This window comes from Alligator mississippiensis, chromosome 3 (genome assembly GCF_030867095.1).
Source record: "Alligator mississippiensis isolate rAllMis1 chromosome 3, rAllMis1, whole genome shotgun sequence".
Taxonomy (NCBI): Eukaryota; Metazoa; Chordata; order Crocodylia; family Alligatoridae; genus Alligator; species Alligator mississippiensis.
In genome coordinates, this window is record NC_081826.1 from 136,136,462 (window position 1) to 136,159,662 (window position 23,201).

At 42.3% G+C, this 23,201-nt stretch overlaps 1 long non-coding RNA gene across 1 annotated transcript in view; it reads left to right on the forward strand.

Annotated features, from left to right (window-relative positions):
• The first annotated feature begins 8,300 nt into the window (after window positions 1-8,300).
• The window catches only part of LOC132249100 (uncharacterized), a 44,821-nt gene continuing 29,920 nt past the window's right edge, over window positions 8,301-23,201 (forward strand). Inside the window, exon 1 of the long non-coding RNA XR_009460500.1 lies at window positions 8,301-8,366. This is a non-coding gene — a long non-coding RNA (uncharacterized LOC132249100). The remainder of the gene's footprint in view (window positions 8,367-23,201) is intronic.

Genomic DNA, 23,201 nt, shown 5'->3' on the forward strand with positions numbered 1-23,201 from the left:
TAATGCTATAGATATATACATCTTTACTGGCTTGTTAGTTATAGTATTCCTGGCACAATGGGTAATCTCAAGAATAGCCCAGGAGGGACTAAATGCATTGGGAATAATTAACACAAGTCCTAATGACAAAACAGTGCAGGTAACAAGTATTTTTAAGTTTCACTTCCCTGGAAGAAGGTATAATCTGTTTTGATCTGGCTAAAGAAGTCTAAGAAGACAAAGGACTTTAAAACATATGTAACAGTGTTAGATCAGACTCTCTTACAGTCTGGTCTCTGTCTGGTTGGGCTTATGTTTCCACCTGTTGCAACGAAGGAAATTTGGTGTGATTGGACCATTCAACCTGCACTTCTGATTGGACTAGCTATGATCCATGGATATGGCTCAAGGTGATTGCAGAATTCACTCTGAACTCCTGATTGGATGAGCTGCTATCCGGGGGTGTGGCCCCCTGAGGGAGTAAAGGAAGGCACATGCTGCATCTTCATGTGACTATTAATACAATGCAATAAACTCAGGTGCAGTTTTCATTTACATATGTGTCTGGGATCTCAGCACATTGAGCCAAGGTGGCACAGCCCTGACTGGCCAGAGGTCTGGAGGGGTCAACCTGCCAGCCTGGGGCTGCTCCTGCCCAGCTCAACATACTGTGGAGGGGTGGCTGGGAATGAGGCTGCTCCAGTGCAGGGCTAGCCAGTAGGCAGCCCCACACTGTAGCACTCTCATGCCCTAGCCAGTTATCATCTACGTATGTGTTTCAACGGAGTAAATAACTCTTCCATAGGATAGTACTTGTATTGGGTAGTACTAATCCATGGTGGAGTTAATTAGTTTACCCCAGCCTTATAGCTCCACACATGTAGATGGAGATACTTTACTGTGGAGCTAATTATGCAACTCCGCATAGAAGAAATGAACAAGGAAAATTTTGCATTCTTCTTCCCTTAATAGCTTCAGATCAAGACAGGATGCTTCTCTAGAAAATAGGCTCTGACCAAACCCAGCTATTGGGCTCAATAGAAAAGTAACTGGGTAAAGCTTAATAGCCTATGGCATGCAAGAGGTCAGATGAGATGTGGTGCAAGACTCTTCTGGTCCTTGTGGATTGTATGAGTTGTGGTGCATGCTGACCTTTCATTGACTTCAAGTCAGTGCATTCAACCTTGAAAAAAACTATTCAGTATAGAGAGTTTTTAAACACTTGCAGAAGATGCTGCCTCTGGCCTGCACTCTCGTTTATGAAACTTTCATAGATGAGTCTTATTCAAACCCAGGAAACTGTGTGGATGTTGTCAGCGAGCTCAAGATGAAGAAGCCTTGTAAGAGAATTGGGCTTAAAAGAGGAATTTGATAGATTTGATACTTTCTGTATTGAGAGTGAGATGCTTTGCCAGTTGCAAAGGAAAGCATGAAAGAAGGTCTGAAGCGGTAATGTAGCTAGGGAGAGCAACTGGGGTACCAGCCCGAGGTGCTGAATTGGGAGTGGGGGGGGGTTGCAAAAATAGCCGCTGCTTTGCTGCTGGCCTGGCCACTGCTTCCATCAGCATCAAAGCCTGATGCTACCTCCTTAAGCTGCCACTACCAAGGCTGCAGAAATACTCGTGTACCCCCCTGGTGTGACACAAAGAGAAAAATGGATGGAGTAACCAGTTAAAAGGGAAGTGCAAAGAAGTGTAAGGAGGGAGGCAGTAAGGGGAGTAAGAAATATCAGTTGGAGGCACCCAAGGGCAGTTTCTAACTGTGCTAGCAAATGCTGAGACAATCCAAGTGGAGGATTTTTTGTAAAGTGTGAGAGTTCAGAGCTCTTTATGTGGAATGGATCATTCATTATTGATTAAATCTTGCTGATTCAGGAAAATGTTAGATGTTCCTAGACATTTCTATCTGTTCAACACCTTTTCATCTGCTCACCCCAGTCCTTTCCATTTTCAACATTTTTTTAGCTCCCAGGACAGCAACAATCACAAGTGACAAATGATTTCAGAACCCAGTGCTTTTTAGTAATAACTCCATCTGAGTGCACAAGATCTTTGTGCTTTCATGTGTACTAGAATAAAGTATAAAACAGAAGGACAGGCTTTGGTGGTTGAGGCACAAGACTGGGATTCAGGTGACCTAGGTTCTTGTGCCTAACTCTCTGCCCCATCTTGTATGATTCCTGAACCTCTCTGAGCCTTAGTTCCCATCTGTACAACAGAGAGACTATTTGCTGTTCTGCCTCTCTTTTCAACATGGGTAAGGCTTTGGCACATGACCAAGTTGTTGTGAGTTAAAGGATAAGACTTTACATGTGCTTTGCTGTGTGCCCCATAGTAAATGAAAGATACACATGGCAGCTTACCCCTCAGTGAAAGAGAGCTGAGCTGCCATAGGGCAGCTTCTGTTCACTGCAAGATAAAAGCTCTTACGGTCATTTATATGCACATTTATGGAAAATTCAGCTGGCACACTGTAGAGTCCCAGTAGATCTTTGTCTTCCTTTATTTGGAAGTAACTTGTTTGTGTATCCATATACTAAGTTGCCCCACATGGATCTCAATACCTAACTGTGAACCAGTAATTCTGCTTTCAGGGTGATTTTGTGTTTTACCCAATGCCTGTCTAATATGAAAAGCATAAATGGCCCAGAAAAATTAGACTGGCACCAAGGACTGCCCCTCTCTACTATGTGCCATAATAACCACTAGATGATAGGGTTGTGCACCTCCTTGCTTGCTTGCCATCTAGTCCCATGAATTTTGCATTCAGTGGCCCAGGGTCAATGGGAAGGATATCCTACAATCTTGTGGTTAAGATAGTGGGCTGGGAGGTGGGAGATGTGGCTTTGAATCTAATTCTGTAGGACAAGTCAACATCTATGTTTTGAGACAAAGGGAAGAGTGGGAGGGAGAATAGAAAAGGCAGCATCTTGGGGCTTCTGTTTAACAAGAAGTATGGTGTTAGCCTCCCTTAACATTTGTATTGTAATAGTGCTAGGGGCAGTGCTGGCTTTCTTGACTAGAAGGATCATTTTCTTCGAAAGTCCCATGTTAGTAACTGGGTTCAGAACAGTCTTAAGCCAGTCCTGAAGAGACAGAGTTTTATGGAATTTAGTTAATACAAAATTTTCCTCTCCTTTCTTTTTCAGTGCTTAAGCACAATAATGATGATACAATAAACAATTAATCACCTCCTCCTGTTCACACAGAAAATAGTAGCATAAAAAAGGTGTGGAAACAAGTCTGTAGTTGAAATGAATTCTCTTTTGAAATGTTTGCATGCATGAATTTCCACAAAAAAGTCTAAGTGGCTAACAGAATTTGTCCACCCTGTTTGAAATTTCTGCGGGGATTATTTTTGTTTTTACTTTTTGAAACTGGAAAAAATTCCAACAAAATGAAAATGTTAGAACACCTGAGTCCTGACCAGCCCTTGAGCCCAGGAGGTTAGGCTGTCATGACAGCAGATGTGAGATCAAATTAAATTTACAGCTCACTTGTGTTCATTTTCACTGGAGAGATCTCTTAATTAGTCGGTTTACACAAGAGATTGCAAACTGAGTAATATGTTTCCTGGAAATATTTTGCATATTTAAAAATTAATTAACGTGTTTAAGCTACCTGAAATGATATTTATACTGTAATCGAAAGGGCTGATGTGCACTTCAGTGGAGCACTGGTAATTCAGGAGCGTGAAACAATCTGCATTTACACAGGCAGGTTATTTTACATGACTAAGAATTATGTTTGCAGTTACACTAGATTAGACAAAAATGTTCTCATATTTTCTACATAATGTAATCAACTGAAGCTAAGGAATACATTTCCTGTATGGCATAATATTGCCCAATGGGGCCATGACTGGGGTTTTGACTTCTGATAATATATATATATATATATATATATATATATACACACACACACACATATATATATACACACACACATATACATATACATACATACATACATACATACATACATACATATGGGGAGAAGTGGACACGCCGGAGGGCAGGGAACAGCTGCAAGCAGACCTGGATAGGTTGCACAAGTGGGCAGAAAACAACAGGATGCAGTTCAACAAGGAGAAATGCAAAGTGCTGCACCTAGGGAGGAAAAATGTCCAGCACACCTACAGCCTAGGGAATGACCTGCTGGGTGGCACAGAGGTGGAAAGGGATCTTGGAGTCCTAGTGGACTCCAAGATGAACATGAGCCGGCAGTGTGACGAAGCCATCAGAAAAGTCAATGGCACTTTATCGTGCATCAACAGATGCATGACAAATAGGTCCAGGGAGGTGATACTTCCCCTCTATAGGGCGTTGGTCAGACCGCAGTTGGAGTACTGCGTGCAATTCTGGGCGCCACACTTCAAGAAGGATGCGGATAACCTGGAGAGGGTCCAGAGAAGGGCAACTCGTATGGTCAAGGGCCTGCAGACCAAGCCCTACGAGGAGAGACTAGAGAAACTGGACCTTTTCAGCCTCCGCAAGAGAAGGTTGAGAGGCGACCTTGTGGCTGCCTATAAGTTCACGGGGGCAGAGAAGGGAATAGGTGAGGATTTATTCACCAAGGTGCCCCCGGGGGTTACAAGAAACAATGTCCACAAGCTAGCAGAGAGCAGATTTAGACTAGACATTAGGAAGAACTTCTTCACAGTTCGAGTGGCCAAGGTCTGGAACGGGCTCCCAAGGGAGGTGGTGCTCTCCCCTACCCTGGGGGTCTTCAAGAGGAGGTTAGACGAGTATCTAGCTGGGGTCATCTAGACTCAGCACTCTTTCCTGCTTATGCAGGGGGTCGGACTTGATGATCTATTGAGGTCCCTTCCGACCCTAACATCTATGAATCTATATATATACATATACATGTATACACACACACACACACACACACACACACACACACACACACACACACACACACACTATTGGAGACAAGTTACTGAACGGGATGGATGCAGACCACTGATCTGCTCCCATACAATGAATTTTGTTTTTATATGAGAAGCTAATACATAAAGTTAGATTTTTTTTGCCCCTTTGGTGTTCTTGAAGTCTTCATTCATCCTTGGGTGATTTAAATTGTGAAGTTCTGTAGGGGAGTAGAACCACTTTGCGGAAAATAATAAGAGGGGGAGTGTGCGGATGAAGGAAGGTACCCACCAATTTTCTCTCACCACAGGAGCATTCCAGCAGGGTTCTTGTGCAGTTGCATTGGTAGTAACAAGGTAATAAAGGCAACTACTTTTAATCGTTTCCTAATTAATACGTTTATTGCAGCTTCTTGCTGCTTATCTGCCTGAAGTTAATTAATTAGAAGCAAGTGAGAGTTAAAGGGCTCAATGTATTTTTCCACAAGGTTAATTAATCTGACTGTTATCTCACTTAGGAAGCCCATCTCATACTGGTCTGAGAAATTGTAACACAATTTTAAGCTTATTGAAACTGACTTAAATGCAGAACAAGGTCAGAATGTAGAAAAGTGTTTCCCAGTCGAATATACAGTCATGGTTTACAATCTGAATACCCATTTTGATCCATATCTAAAATGTTCTTTTTAAAGCCACTACTTGCATGGATGACAATATGCTTCGAGTCACAGTGTCATATCATGCCTAGCAAACCATAAGCATAAAATTAATATTGGTACTTGGCAAGATCACATGGCTATGAATCCAGGGGTTTATCAGGATTGAAACAAGGATTAGACATTTATCTGGGTAATGAGAACATCTACAGTTACATTAATTGGGATAAAAAGGAGGAAATTTTCATTCTTCATGGGACAGCCAAAGACTGACTAGTGGGCTTAGATGAGCGGTTCTCAACTAGGATGATGTGAGACACTTCTGACAGTGCCTTTTGACAGTATGAGGACATAAGCACTCATTCTTCCCCACCTGGTCCTCTATGCAAGGAAGTAAGTGCAGAATTACACTCATCCCTGTGGCCTCTGTGTGAGAAGGTAAGTGGTTGCTCCTCCCTCCCCCTCCCCCCAGCCTATAAGTAAAGACCTAAGCTCAGGTTTAGCTGTGCTGGCTCCAGTACAAGAAGGTAAACTCATGATGGTCCCTGCCCCAGTGCTCTGAGAGGAGCTAAGTGCTTGCAATAAAATGCTTGCTAAGTTCTGCAATAAATGCAGGCAAGGTTCTTAGGGTAAATCTGATATCTTTTATTAGACCAACTCAAATAGCTGGAAAAAATGTTCTTAGCAAGCTTTCGGGTTTAAAACCATTCATCAGGCTCAGGAAGCATCTGCAGTTGGTGTGTGCTCTTCCTAGATGGAATTTTTTTTCCCAACTATTTGAGTTGCTCTAATAAAAGATATCAGATTTACCCAAAGAACCTTGTTTGCCTATGTCCTTAGACCAACACACCTACAACCTATACCCCAATAAATACATTTATTTTTTAAATGTGGTGTTGCTTAAATCATAGATGTCATAGAGGGGACCCTGGAGCCTAAAAAGAACTGCTGACTTAGAAATGCCTCTATTGAATAAGGTAGTCCATAACTGGGATTTCTTGATGCTAAATTAGATGGACTCTGAATCTGATCAGTTAGGGCAATTCCTATTTCTTACAATGTGAATGAAATAGGACTTTACCATTATTTGAAACAATGGTCGGAATTTGTTTCTTACTACTAAATTGAGCAATTCCATTTCAAGATAAATAAGGTTAGATGGGTGAGCTTGATTTATCTTCCCTGCATCCCTGCGTTTATTACGTATTCTACAGAAGGATGAAGTGGAGATGTTGGTAAAGGTTAGGGATTACCTAGGGCACTGTTATACCATCCATCCCCAAGAAAGCAGAAAATGTGAATTTTTCATTGTTTATCAGCCATATGTAAGATCAGTTTACCTCAGAGGCAAAGTAGGAATTTGATAAGGGTCTTGGGATTTACGTGTCCCTCAGAAAATTTTTGCCACTTATAGTAGTAATTGGTGCTATGTGTGTTGCATGGATGAATGAACAGATGGAATTTTTTTTCCTTAATGCCAGTCCTTGGTTTCCAAACTTAAGATCAAGAAGCGTACAGCTCAGATTGAGACTTTAAAATTGTTTTTGCTTATCCATGCACTGAGGCATACAGAAGGCATTTTTTTTAAAAGTGGCCTCTGATATTACAGCTACGATTGTCTTGTGCTAAGATTTTGTGCATAAAACAAGATCAGATCTGCATGCATAAGTTTCATTTGCTTGTGCACAGACAAAATATTTATGGTTTGCTTTTCAGAGCCACAGGAGCCCCACTTCTTTCTACTTCACTGAAAATGTTGGGTGCTTAGCACTTCTGAAATATATTAATTGTTGTCTCAATATTTAAATCTCTAGCATGACTGGGTCCAAAATCTTTGAGACTGATAATTTAGCTGGTTCCTCCTTGGGTCTTTCTGATACATGGGTAGAGATACTGTTGCCCTGTGGGGTCAGGCCAACTCTCTGGATCTCAATATTGCACTGTTAGACAGGAGGGTGTAACACAATTGCACATATACAAACACACAAATCAGTTAGGTGTATTACACACACGCACACTACCAGCTCAGGCACATACACATTTACAGCCTAGGCACATGCATACCTATTACCAATTCAAACACATACACTATACACCCCAAAAGTTAGACACAGATCACTAATTTGTATATCGTGCACACAATGCCATATATATAAATATATATATATATATATATACACACACATGCACACAATGCCATATATATATATATATATATACATGCACACAATGCCATATATATATATATATATATATATATATATATATATATATATATATATATATATATACACATACACACACACCTTCACGCTAGCAACTCAGGTACACACACATTCCAAATAACTAGTTTAGGTTCATGCACACCTATTACCAGTTTAAGCCCATACACGCTACACACACCAAATTTAGATGGAATCAGTTACCAGTTACCAACACCTGCACATCCAGTACACATATATAGATTACTAATTTATATACCACACACACAATGATATCTATATATGTATATATGTATTCACTAATTTACACACATACCACCCACCTACACATACACACAGGTGAGTTCCTAAGTTGGGTGTTGTGATGTGTGTGTATGTATGTATGTGCTTGGTGTACTTGGGATACCTGGGGAAAGGTTAAGGTAAGAAAGTAGAAGTGTGAGGAGTTAAAGTTACCAGGACCGGATATTAGAGCCAGTAGACTGCAGGGGCCTGGGCTGAAGAACTGAGGCTTGGGGGTAACTTTAGGTTAATTGATCTTAATTGATTAAAAGACAACGCCCAAAGCCTACAGAACAGGGAAGCATGCCAGCACAGAGTCTGGGACTGAAGCCAGAGCTATGGGGAAGCTGAAAAGGTAGGTGGGGAGAGGGAAAAATGGGACTAGGGGAAAGTGTGGGTGTTAAAAGAGGGGCTCTGGGTGTGGAGAGCAAGAGGATGGCTCCAGGGCAGCTAGAGAAGCTGCAGAGAGTTGCAGTAGGTGCTGGAAGCTGGAGCAAGACTCCAGCTGCTGGAGCAAACTACAGGACAGCTGGGAAGCTGCAGGGTGGGGGGGAGGGGAGGATTACAGAAGGTGTGGGGGAAGCCTGAAAACAGAGAGAGGAACAGCAGAAAATCACAGGAAAAGCAGCAGGTGTCAGGGCAGCAGGAAAGCAAGGAAAGACTGAGAGGTGGCAGAAAAGGGGAGATGGAATTGGGAGGAGATCAGGAAACTAGCAGAGAGGGTGGAAACTGGAGCTGAGAGAGAGAGAATGAGGCTGGAATTTAAGATAGGGAAGGGACTGGGATTCAGTAAAACATTGCCCAGCTTGGGGTTGCAAATGACAGTGGTTTCATTGAACAGGGGAGATGATGACACAATGCTACATTGGTTCCCTTGCACCCACCCACCCACACAATGGCAGCAGGGGTTAAAGAGGCTTGGTGCAGGGGCTGAAGTCCACTGAAGTCCAGGAGGAGAGACAGAGAGAGAGAATCCAAATTGTAGGGGGAGGTGTGCAGGTAATATCTACCTATCCAGGCTGGAAAGGGGTCTTTGTCCAGTAGATGTTGTCCAGAGGGGGGTCGCTGACAGGGCCTCTGGGTGGATAGGTGGTGTGGCATGGTGCTGATCCAGATGGAGAGGGCATCCTACTGGGTCTGTTTTCACTGCCCCTTTTTATAGGGGCAGACCTTGTGTGACCCTAGTGACAGGAGGCATGCCCAGGCAAGGGTCAGCCCTTGGTGTACTGAGCATGTGTGCTCCATGCAGGGATGTGCAGTTTTCGGTGTCTGTAATGGTGAGAGCTGCTGGTTTTGCAGGGTCCTTTGTCTTTCAAATGCTGGTCTTGTCTCTGTTCCTGGGTGAGGTCCGTGGTTCTTGGGTGAATCAATGCGAGGTGATGGTCCAGTCATTACAGGCCATTCAGTAGAGGCCTGCTACCATTGTATTTCAATCATTTCCAAACACACTCATTCATCGGGGAACCAATTTACATGGGAGGGATATGTGACTCATACAGGTGCAACATGGGATGCCCAGGCAGAGGACAGAAGATGGAGGCTTGACATAAAAAAAATGGAAACTCGACATAACTTTGGTTCACTTACAAACACAGGCCTAAACCATACAATATCCATATGAAACAATAAAAATCACAAATGATAATAATACAATATACAACAGTAAGAATCAATACAAACCTAATAATTATACAATATAAAACAGTGGATATCCAAAACCAAAAACTTGCTACAAAAATAGAAATGTTTAAAGTTTACCCTAAGTTTGAGCTCACTTATACTTATCTACAGGGAATAGAGAGGGGGAGAAAAAGTCACAAATGGTTGGGGAAGGGTAGGGAATGCATTTCAAAATAAATACAAAAAAAAACAAAAAAAAAAAAACGGGGGGTTCTGTTACAATACCATATGCTTTGAGAATTAGCAAGTTGAACCTCAGAAGGAATTCCACAGTAAAGAGTAGGTACCATTGATTTTTCATATCTGCAGGTTTGGGGGGCATCCATGATGAATATGTGAAATTTAAGAGTTTGCAACCAAATCAGGTATCTTGACACACAGGAAAAGGGCATAAATTAGGCTAAAAAAAAGATATTTTGAAAGCTTGGCTGGTTCTGTGGATATAAAATGGGCTCATCTTAAACCTGAGTCTGTATTTGATGCAAGAAATTTGAGAGATGGTATTGTTTGTGAAAAACTACTTTGGGCAATTTTTCCCATCTCATATATCTGGGATCTAGAGGCTGGAATGGAGACAAACATTTGAATTTACTGTTGATTTCAAGCAGCATGCAATGGCCTGGTTCACATTTCTTTTGCTGACTCAAGTTTGAAGCAGGCTGGTAACATTTCAGCTTCTGCTTATAAGCCAAAAATATCTATTGGAAAAAAGTAAGCTCTTCTAAAAAGAAAGCAAGCTCCCTGCTTACATCTTATTTCTAGCCCAAGCTTATTTATGAGCTTCTATAATGCTCGCTCTGACCTCTACTTCAGTCACTAGTTGATGTGTTTCTATTTATCATCTTAATACTGTTCTCCAACACGCTGTCACTGTCATTATCTGATAATACCAAATGCTGGTCTGTTACCAGCCCTTGATTTCTCCTTATCTAAATGACCAGGTTGCAGGGAGTATTATCAGATTACAGAATAGCACTACATCACTGAGTTCTATCTCGTAATCCCTTCATGCCAACCACTGGGGATTCCTTGTGTTTTTAGAATGATGGGAAATCCTAAATGCAGAGTTTGAAACCCCGTTGTTTTGTTGTTGTATCGTGGCAAAGAGGAGTTAAGACTAAGAGTGAAAACTGACCGGTGGTGAGTTTAAAAAAAATCAATTACATTCTAAAATACTGCTGTGGTGGTAGATGACATAAGATCCCACTGACTGTGGCACAGTGACAGGCTTCTTTAGAAGTTGCAGATGATCCTGAAGCCATACTTCCCTTTTGGGTGATTTGAAATCTGGACCATGAGCTGGCTTGATGATTGCCATGGTATAAGAACTTAGATAATTAAAGAGAGATTGCTATCCAGAGAAATGGACATGTTTTGGAGTGATTTTATATCCCTTTTGCAAATTATATCATATTTGTTATAAATGTCTGTAACAGTAATACCAAAGCAGTAAAGGGATAATGAGGCTTGAAGAATTTTGAAATGCTATTTTTGCCTCTCCATGTCTGTGCTGACATGCATGCACAATCGTGCTAGCCTCAATTGGAATTATGTACCAAGTGAAGAAGTCTGCACATCTCCTAATGGGCTGAGTCTTCTAGTTCTCTTTAGGCTGTGTCTTGCACCACATCTCACAGCAAAGAGTGACTGCATTTTCTGGGTGGACAGAAGTGTGCTTAAGTTCACCTCAGCTTATGGCAACTGGGCTTCATAGTTTTTTAAGAAGTCAGTATCACATATGAAAAAAAGAAACCCTCAACCTTAAATCTTACCTTAAAAGAAAGCTAAGTTTCCTCAAATAGTAGGAAATGTCCAACTTAAGGGTCCCTTTGCAAACTCAAGTTGCTCTCCTTTTGACTATTAAGGAATGATGTCTGCATAATTATATGTCTGTATACTATAGTTTCTAGAGGGCCCCTGTCACATTTAGTGACAAGAATAGATGATGCTCACTAAACAGGTAAGCATTCAATAATTATTTTTATAGTAATTCAATGTGGCCTTGTGCTGAATTTAGATGGCGCCTCAATAATACCTGAACTGAATGCATAATACATTAAAAAGTTTAAAACAAAATATTCAAGGAACAAAAGAAATTCAGTACAAAAACAGTATTAATGGTATCAGAAAAAGCATAGGTTAAATCCATTGGGAATGGGATGATTGATCTCAAAACTAGCCATCATTGGGGGTCTCATTATTAAATAAAGGTGCGTCTTGAGTAGTTCTGCAATGACCAGTCCTCAGCCTGACGCTATTTCTCCCCTTTAGTGATCTGCTGATAAGCTTCATAGATGGCACAAAGATTAGGAAAGTGGTAAATAATGATGGAGGGCATGCTGATCTGTATCACTTAGTAGCTAGACTTATTAAAATAATATGCATTTTAATTAGGGCAGGTGGGAATACAAGCACGTCCTTCGGTGGAAAAAACCCCCAAAACCTGAGGTTTTGAAATTTGTTTCATTCCCATGCAGACTGAAAATGAGAACTTTTGAATCAGGTACATCGTAATCTCTTTTGGTGTGTAGCTGGGGGTGAAGCAGATGGAGAGTCACAACCCCAGTGGTTAGGGTATTGGTGACTCAGCACCAAGACACTGATCTGGATCGGAGACTCGAAACTGGATACTCTGCACTCCAAATCAGTGCCCGAACTACTAGACTATATTTTTGTTTAACATGAGGCTATTCAATGCAAAGAAGTGCTATGCAGAAATGGCCAAGGTAGCTTGCTGAACGCTATCTCCAAATCAGGAGAGATGGTGGGCCATGTCAGCATGGTGCTGTGACTGCTATGAGGTCAGCCTTTCTTATCACTGAATTTACCTTTGCTGATTGCTGCTGGCAATGGGATTTGGTGGCTTTTGGCAACAACGGCAACTGCAGTAGCAGTGTACCAGAGGGTCATTCCACCTGGTGGCTACAGTGTTAAGCCCTGGGCTTCTGGTCACACTGACACCTCCTCCCCACAGCAATGGCATCTCTCAAGTGGCGGGGGTGGCATGAGGCTGATGAGGGGACCAGGACTACTGGGAGGACACACTGATGCTGCTTCTGTTTGTGGTGTGCTACGTGTGAGAGGTGGGGAGGATTGCCAGGTTGCCAACCCCCAGTGTAGAGCACTGATGAGGCCAACACTAGAATACTGCATTCAGCTCTTTTGTTCATCATCTAACAGATGTTCAAAAATTAGAAAGAGTGCAGAAAAGAGCCACAAAAAAAGATTTGAGGCTGCAGAAAATGTCTCAGTGAGAGCTGTTTGTTTAGTTTATCAAAGAGAAGATTGAGTTGCAGCTCAGTTACAGTGCAGAAGTATGTGCACAAAGGGAAAATGCAAGGTACTAAAAGGCTTTTTTACCTAGTAGAGAAAGGCATAACATGAGCCAAAATCTAGAAACTAAAGCCAGACAAATTCAAATGAGATATTGAGTACATTTTTTAACAGTGAGGGTAGAACAAAATGATAGATTCCTTGCCTATTGATGTCCTCAGATCATAATTGGCTGTGTTTCTGAAACCTGTGTGTCATCCAAAATACCAGGTAGGTTTTAGTAAAACACATTTTATTGGCTTACTACAAAGGTAACTGTGTAAAACGGGGTGGCTGAAGCTATACAGGAGGTCAGATTTAATGACTTAGTGGTCCCTGGTGGCCTTAAACTCAGAATTTGTGAATGACTAATTTTCTTAATTGATTGATGAATATATTTAATTTCTGTGTGAGACTAAGTGGTAGTCTTAGTTCTGTTTACAGCTGGTGAAGTGCATTATGGAAAGACTGAAGCAAACATTGTAAAAAAATGGCTAATTTGGGTGCCCAGCCTAAGGCACCTAGGGCCTGATTTTTTCACACTGCTTAGCATTTCTGTGCTTTGTTATGGGTGTACCCACCAAGCACAATGCAGCATTGTGGACAGATATCCTGGCCAGTTATAAAGGAGCCCGTTTATCTATGTAAACCAGGGTAGCCACATTAGCACAGTGCTCCACTTGGGTTAATGTCCCCTGCTTCTTAGGTGAATAAATTAGCCCTGTGGCTAAGTGCCATCTTCATGCAGCTATATTGATTCTGGTGCCCAAGCCAGCTTGTTTACAGGTAGTTCAGGTATTTGTGAATGGAAGCACAAATAAGCATGCCCTGTATGTTCACAGCACAGCTCCCGTTTGCTGCTGTTGCAGCCGTGAGTGCTCAACACCTCTGCTGGTCAGACTGGCCATGGAAAGAAGCCACCAACAGCTAGTGAACCTGTCAGCAGGTGAACCTCTGAAGCTTGTGAACCTGTCAGCAGCTTTCAGGCAGCCTATTTGTCCTGCACCATGCCATCTCGTGTTCCATGAAAACTTCCATGGAGGATTCTCTCTTGAATTTTAAATCCCTTTGGTGAGTGAGACTCTGCCCAATGTCAGGCCTCCACGCATTGCATATGCACGGTGACCATAGGCAGAGAGATGCTGACCCAGTCTCATGAAAAAGATGCCTCTGCTCACTGCGCCTGCACTACAGGTGAGTTCTGAGCTATGCCAGGATAACTGGTGGAGGAAGGCCAAAAATGAAGAATGATTGGATTGAAAGTGGATATAGGACTGAGGATATCAAAGGCTACAAAGGACTGAGAGTGGTTGTAACCAAGAGAAGAAGGGGATCGATGAGAGGGAGAATAAAAAGGAAGGGGAAGGAGAGAAAAGAGAGGAACAAAAGTGAAAGAAAAAAAAAAGATAAAGGCCAAGTGTCCTACTTTTTCCCCCTTGAAAATGAGGTTACTGTATAGATAAACTCATTTTACCTGCAAAATAAAATCTGCTTCAGGAACTTAAACTCAGGCAGTGTGAAATTTTAGATCAACCTTTCTGATTTTTTAGGGCAGGGGGAAGAGTGTGGGGTGGGTGAGAGGGGCGGTCACAGAGATTCATTTATCAAGCTGCAATGCTCCAGGCTTTCTGACAGTTCCTGTCATTTCTAGAGTCTTTCTCGCTTCACTGGAGACCTCTGTTAGTTCTTGATTAGTTTATTTTAAAAACAGTTACATTTTGCAGAACTTGCAGGAAAGGGTTCAGGCAAGAAAAAGTGATGTCCAGCATGGGCAGGTGGGTAAAACTTTTGCAATCTGTCTTTTTCACTGTGGAATCCAGATTTTGTAGTTGCATTTATAATCTGGAAGGCTTTGTACCTCCTTCCTCATCAGTGCATTATCAAAATCAGAATAATTTTTAATAGTTCTCTGAGACTGATCATGACACAGACCAGGAGGAGGTGGAGTGCTGGGTCAAAGCCCATGTTGCCAAGGCTAATTATGGTTTGTTTAACCAATAACTGTCTAATGTAAAATTAATGAAGAGTTATGGAAAGCCAGGCCTCCTATTTCTAGGAGAGTATGCTAACTAGTAGGTCACACAGGAAGGTTCTCTCTTGATTTCTCTCCTTCTGGCCCTATGCGTTTTGCATTGTTGGCTGTTCAGTGACACAACTTCAGTAGGAGGGGTGGAGAGTGCCCTCACAGTGCATTGTATACCATGGTGGTTAGGACACTTTCCTGGGAAGTAGGTGTTAGGATTTGAATCCCCTCAGGCTGAAGAAGGCCTATACTTCCACATCCTGCATGCATACTCTGCCCAGCAGGCTACTGGATGAGAGATGAGCTCTACGACCATTGCCAATTAGAAGTGTCTAATGGATAACTTGAGCCGGATGTCTAAGCTGTTGAGAGTGGTGGGAGTTCAGGCACACTGCTGTCTTGTATGTCCTATTGGCTATCTGTAGTTGCCCCCACACTTTCTGAATCACCTATAAGAAACATCTATGTCTCTATATAGAGCCTTTAGATTTCTAAATCCAGGCACATTGGAACACTCTCTTGGCTTAAGGCACCTGCATTTTAAGCACTTGTATGTCTAAACATAGGTGCCTTGTAGACCAAGCTGGATCTGGTACTTTGGTACCATACCATTTTAGACAAATACTTCCAAAATGTACGCTCTTGAATCCCCTGTTCAGCTGCCACTTTGCACTAAAGATACTGAAATATCTGCTTCTGAACATGTCCCAAACTGCCAAATTCTGGCAACACTAGGTAGGGAGGTACCCTAGCTTTCCCATGGCCCTTATCAGGATTTGGAATAGCTGTTCCTCCACCATTTTGCCCAAGCCAGCAGGCACTCTCAGATGACACATAGCAAGCCACTACAGCAACGAGGAGATACTGTCTCCCTGGAGAGTGCCTTAACCTCTGGACTATGGGGTATTCTGGTGTGCAGCTCTTTGAATCTTACCTGTTCAACACTGTCCCACTTTACACAGAATAATAAAACCTTGACTGGCACAAGTGAGATGGGGAGACCCCGTTTCCATTTCCTGCCCCAGCATATGTTTAAAAATGCTACGCAAAGTAGAACAGCTTCAACTGGAGAATTTGAGAGATCCCTGCTAGAACTGCCTATAGCTTGGATGTTAGGTCGTCCTTCGGGGAGGACGGAGATCAGGGTTCCTGCCCCTCATGCAGAGGAGGAATTTGAACCTGAGCCACCTACAGCATGGAGGATTGCTTGAATTTAAAAGACTGAGCAAAATGCAGGCACGTGCTGTCCCTGCCTCTTTTTTCCCCAGTGTGGTTAGTGAGAAAGGGCTAACTCCAGGGTTCCCAGGTAGAGCAAAATGCCTTTCTTCAGCTAGGAATAAGGTGCCTAGCTCTTAGGCAGTATTTAAATCACATTCCTCTTCTTGGCATTTCCTATTGGCCAGGGTAGTTTGTTTCTTTCCCAGTGTGTCAACTTTTGTGAATTCCCTTTTAGGCAGTAGGGCAGTCCTAGTGGCTAACTCAAGGCCATATATTCCACTATGTGGCAAAGTGCCTAAAGATAGTTGTGTTTAATGTTCAGCATTGCAGCACCTTATTCCTTTAGTGTATCTACTCCTATGTGCCTACCACCATTAATTTTTAATAGGAGTGAAGCACTTTGATGCTTATCCAGAACTCTGTTAGGCATCTTTAGAGCCCAAAATACTTTTAAAAAAATTGACCTGAAGATGCAGACCTTGTGTAGCAGAAAGCTGAGTGCACCTTCTTCACCACTGCATCATTCCCAGGTAACTCCAATGATATTAGCAGAGTTGCTCTGCCATGCACTCAGGGAAATGCAGTGTGGATCAGGCTCCATAAGTCTGGATTTACATTGCTGTGTTAATTAAAAGCTGCATCCCAGAAGTGTGCTCTGCTCCTAGGGCAGCTCTGTCAGCAAAAGAGTTAATAGCAGAAGCGAAGCTGCTGCTGAGAGTTAAGGAGCAAACTGTCCACAAGGAACCCTTGAAGGATCAAATTTTCACTACCACAGCAGTCTGTCAAATCCAAAATATTGGTAATGGATTGCATTTTAGGCTACCTACCTATAAATGTCATGTTGAGGATTAATTCAATATTGATCTTGTTAAAAATGTTTCAACCAGTTGGCCTTGGACTGTATCCACTACTCTTTGATTATGACACATTTAGTAACAGAAAAAAAAAAAGATTGTTATTTAAGAGTACACCCTGAGTATTATGAATTAATTGGTGCCATCTTTTGAAGACTCCAGATAAAATCCTTGTGGTAATTTGCCTACATGGAAAGCAGTTTCTGCACTTGTCTACACATCAGACAAAATCAGTCAAGTATAACTTTTTGAGTTTTTTTGCAAATGCACAAAAAAGAAATCAATTGTCCAGTCTGAAAGGCATATAGGAGCTTTGTATTCCTGTCACTCTGTTGTATGCTTCAGTCTCATACCACATTGCTACTTCATGTCAAAACAGCTCCCAGCATGACTCCAAATAAATGTATGACAGTCTTGTGTGTTAAACCTGAAAAAAATGTACTTTTATAATTCAGTATTAGTTGTAAACATTCACTTTGCACTAAAAACTGGAACTGGACAGAGACTGAACAATTATAATCCAGTGTGTATGCATTTTAAATCCCTCATCTCCTGCCCAACCTTGTGTCTTTGTCTTTTAGTATTAGATTTTTGCCCTAGCACGTTGCATTGATTCAGTTTGGTGACACCTATTATCTGACAGTGCTTGGATGCTTTAAAAACACTTCCACAGCAGTAAAGATTAGCTTCTGATGACAATTCATAGATCCTCCTATGGGCCCATCTACTTATTCAGTAGTGGGACCAGTTAAGAGGGCACATTATTTAAAAAATAAGTTAGGAAAAAAATTCTGATATAGGAAAGTGGATGAACAAAGAGGCTTAAAGTTTGCAAAAGACAAAAGATAAAAAGATGAGTAGTGATCAGTAACCAGGAGAAACTTCAGAGGTATCTAAGCTAAGTGAGTAGGCAGAATGATGGCTAATGGAATGTAGTATTAACAGAAGAAAAGTGATGCACATTTGAAGAAACTATGACCTAGTCATTCCTGTTCCTGAGTAACCACTTTGGCCTGTCATTTTGGGCTCCATGAAAACCTTTGTGCAACGAGTGGTGGTAAAAAAAAATCTTGGTAATATAAACCATGGAACTAATATTAATAACGTTGCGTGTGTGTATAAGTTAGTTATATTATTTATATATAATAGATAATAATATAAATACCGTTTTTATTTATCTTTGTATAAATACATGTTTGTGCTCTGATCAGGATATAATAGAACTGGAGAAGGTCCATAGAAGGGCAACAAGGATAATTAGTGGTATGGAGGGGCTTCCATATGCAGGGAGACTAAAGAGTCTAGGTCATAGAAATGCAGGGGGATGCAGATAAGGGAAACCAAAACAGAGCGGTAGAAAACCCTCTTTATGAAGGGAAATTGAAACAATTGGGCCTGTTCACTTTCGACAGCAGGTACAGAAGATGACTGGATACAAGTATACTTATATAATGCAACAAGGAGAGAACACTCACTGATACTGAAATCCTACCAACTGAAAACTCCTAAATAGATAATTTTATACAGCATTCATATAGCTAATGGAACTTAGTGTTGCATCTATCAGCCCAAGAGAAAGGGCTAAAAAAAGATTATCTATCTATATGGCTAATGGAACTATTTACAGTTAAACCAGTGAGATTAAATTTATTTTATTAAAGCTTCTGATGGCCCTTATGCTTTAACTCAATGGGCTGAGGAGGATGAGTTCAGAAAGAAACTTTCCCTTTGAGCATGGCATTCCCTAACTTTCCTGTTAAGGATTTCTGGCACCTTTGATCTGAAGCCTTATATAGTGCCCTTTGGGAGGCAGGATACTAGATCAGATGGACTGTTCCTCTTACCTGCCATGACAGCAGTGACGTAGCTAGGGCACGGTGACTGGGACTGTCATCCGGGTGTTAACTGGTGGAGGGGGTGGAGTGGATTGGCTGCTGCTGTAGCCCCACAATCACAATTGTTGTGGTGGCAGCAACCAGAAAGTGTTGCTGCCCCAGGCACCTGGCTTTTTTGTTACATCTCTACGTAACAGTTCCTGAAATCTGAAGGGTTTTCCTTACTGAGTTAATGTACAGTATGGGATCCACTCCAACAGGACATGGGAAGGACCAACCCCATGAAGATAGTCCTTTAAAACCAAAACCTCTCCGGAACCAAAGGATTCCTCTCTGTGGCATCAGGATTAGCACCAGATTTTGTGTGAGGCCTCTGACAGATGTTCATTTAAATGCACCATTGGATCTGATTGCTGACCCCCAACAACCACACCTCCTGCCATGCCACATGTGTATGGTACGAGGCATGATTTTGGGATTGGGGATCAGATCCCAGTTGCGCTCTACTTGCTAGTACAGAGGGAGTTCAGGATTATGATCCCAGGTTCCTCATGTACCAGCAAGTTGAAAGCCAGGTGCCCACTGGTCTGGGCCTGGGGCCAGCAATCAGCTGATTGTTGACCTGGCCACATGTTTAATTTAAGGCACTTTACCAACTAGCCATGAATTTGTTCTACATTTATATGTAAAACAAATTTATGGCTGATTTGCCATTTTATGGCACCTTAAACTGAGTGAACATATAGCGTACATTAATGGTGGTAAAAATGTAACATGTAGAGGGGATCTAGGCATTTATACACTTATATTCCCTTTAAAAATATTCCCTTTCTTAAACTGAATGTCTCCTATACTGAATATATTTTTTGGGAAAGTGGGAAAAGTTGTGAAAGCGTCCTGCTGGCTGTGTTGCTATGAGGTGCATAGGTATACGATGGCTTAAACCCCAGTCAAAATAGAAGTTTATTTTAGTGACAGCAACCTAATTGTCGTTAGCAATTAACCTAATTATTGTTATGAGAAATAAATTCAAACATATGCTAGAGCTTTACAATCCTTATTAGTTGAACAATGCCAGTTGGGACAAGTTAGCTGTCAGCCAGAGTGAATTAGAACAGTGCCTTGCAAAAAATGGGCTGTGATGCTAAAACTATAGATCTGGGGGAAAAAAAGGTTCTCCATGAAATGAAAGGACTGATGATGCATAAAGCAAAGGCAAAACAAGACCATTCATCTACTGTTAAATTCTCTGAAATTTGGTTGCTGATATTACTTGACAGCTCTGCAAGAAATGCGTCTGTGAAGATAGAAGATGTTCGCTACACTGAAGCACCAGGTCCTGTAGTATAGTGTCTCTAGCCTATACTTATTGCATTGCACAGATATTAGGACAGAGAAAGCACTCTATCCAGCACAGCAAAGGAAACAATCCCTCTAAGCTACCAAACCCTGAATGCACATATTTTAAGCTGGATAATATTCTAATTTATAAATGAAATGCAATATCCATAAAGAGACTTAGACATGGTGACAATTAACTTTTAAGTACCTGCTGCTCTTTTAAGTGAGATTTGCTTATGCCAGGAAGTGGAGCAAGGAGCTGTCTAAACTAACTAGGAGGGATGCCAAGTTCAAGGGAGGGGCTTAAGCCCTACCCTTCTCTGGGTATATAGGCATCTAATTCTGGGTGAGAGGGGAATGCTGCTTTCCAGTCAATATTCGTAGCCATGAACCTTGTCTTGGAAATAGATACTATGGCGAGATCAGCCCTTTCTTACAAAAACAGAGGAAGATGACTTGGTAGTGGCACCCCCTCATAGCCAGTAGGCCAGTGAATAGATCACTCACCTGGGACGTGGAAACCAAAGTTCAAATTTATGTATGATTTGAAACCAGGTTGCTCAAGGTGTGCAAACTTCTCCACTACAGGCTTTTCTGGGATGGGTGAGTCTCTCTGTCTATCCTGGGGAAGGTGTTTCATTTTGTATGACATACTTAAGTGTGCACAGGACCAGGGAGAGAGTGAATGATGCTACAGCCATGTGGTTGGGGCACTTACTGGGCAGACCCGGCACCTGGCCTGCACTGTTCACCTTCAGGCTATGGATGGTCAGCAAACCTCTGCTTGCTCTCTCAGCATGAATGTAGACAAGAGAACAAGAAAAGCAAATCTCATTCTTCTAGATTTCCTCTGGTCACCCACACAAGGATCAAGAGTCCACTCTCTTCAGTTTATAATTGGACAGATGATAAGATTTATTTCCTCTTCCACAGAAGCGTTACATATTGGCTATAGCTGGGGATAAGATTCTGGACCATATGGATACGTGGCCTAAGGTAGCAAATCCTAGGGTTTTAGATGCTGAGCTTAGAAAGTTTCACTGGCAGCATTTTTGCCAGCATGCAGCTGCTGACAATTCAGTTTCATTCAAGTGTGTATGTACTTGGCTGCCTTTGCCGGCTCATCACATCCTATTGGGTTGGCTTGTGTAGTTCAGTGTAGCTGAAGTGCAGAAAAAAACCCTCTCTGCTGACCCATGCCATGTCTCCACCAGAGGGCTCTGCTGACATGGCTAAGTCCACAAATGCTGTGATGGCCCAGGTTTTGAAACACAGACAAATCCTTGGTGAAGAGCGTGTATGGCTCAGCCCCTGGAAAGATAGACTGTGCAGATCACTGGTTGCCGGTGGTAGTCGTCAGGTATCTTTGCAGCAGCTGCGTCTGTTGTCACAGAAGGTGTATATTTTGGTGCACCTCCCTACAAAGCCCTTTGTCCCTCTGCCTTCCCTTCACTCTTTTGTTTTATGGCTTATGAACTTGAAGCTCTTGAGAGGGTCAGAGCACATCCTCCATCTCATGTTTCATCTTCCTCCTGATTAAGACCCATCTTTTAGAACATGTGGAGAGGGCACTTCTCAAATATACCCCAACTGAGGCCCCTGATAAACAAGTCAGAGAGATGCCGGTAGATTGAAAGTGTTAATGAACAATAAAAGTGAAAAAATGCTCTAAAATTGTCTGATAAATCATAAAAAGATGAAGTGGCTCAGGCTTTCTTTAGGCTAGCTTCATCTTCATTATAATCACTATAAAGCTTGGGGAAGTCAGGGGGAAGGAAGGGGCAGGGGCCACGAAGTGGGGAATAAATTGTGCTAAGAAAATATTTTACAGACAGAGGAGAAAAAGGTGGTCCCTACTCCCAAACTTCTCACAATCTAGGCAGTAAACTACAGATAGAAACCGAGATACCAGAAAGCACAAGAAAACAGTAGTGGCCATTGTGATAAGCAATGGTCAGAGGACATCAACAGCCTAGCTGCTGTTAAGCTTTTTATAGGCATCACGGGAAAGGAGAGTTTCGGTGAACTCAGGAGCACTTAGACAGTTGAGGGGACACTTTTCAAAGCCCAATGTGTAGTTGACTCTGAGGTATCCCAGGTTACAATGCAGTAAATATTGCTAGATTTATTGCAGGCACTGTTGATTTTAACTGAAGGATCCAAAGGCCAAGGATGTCAGATACTCCTGAGAGCAGCAGTCACACTGGAGCTCTTTGCAAAGTGGGATAAGAAACTCTCCTACCATCATGAATGACACGTGACCCCGGCAGCTGTCGGGGCACGGCAGCACTGGCAGCGGCAGGAGTGCGGCACCAGTAAGCGGGGAGCTTCTGTACACTCTGCTGGCATTGTTGGTGGTGGAGGCGGGGGATGGCGAAAGCTGACCAGGGACTGGTTACACCCTGACACCCACAGATGCCACTGGTGGTGTCAGTGGCCAGGGGGGGCAAGTGGTGACCACCTGCAGGTGCCGGCAACAGTGTCAGCAGTGCTTTCTCGTAGTGGTGCACAACCATGCTCAGGGGGTGCACGTGGGAAAAACAAGGCCACCCCTCTGTGAGAGGTGCAGGCAAACTCTAAAGAATTCTGCTTGAAAACTTTACTGAGTTTAAGCTGCAGGCCAAGGATATTTGGGCCTAAATTATTCTGAAACTTCACCATCAGAGCAGATGTTTCCACTCCCTCATCCTGTTAGCCAACCGACAGCCAAGCACCTGAGCTAGTGACAACCCTGGTCTGGTAGGCATTCTTTCACTTTTTTTTTTTTTGGTGATTCAACCAGAACAAATCCTTTCATGGGAGCATACTAGTTTCGACAAAATTGTCTTTGGGAAATTTTCTGTGTCCCAGGATGGAATTTCTGCTCACAATGACGATCCTGGTTTTATAGCGTGGTGGTTTGGGCACTCACATGGTACATGGAGTAC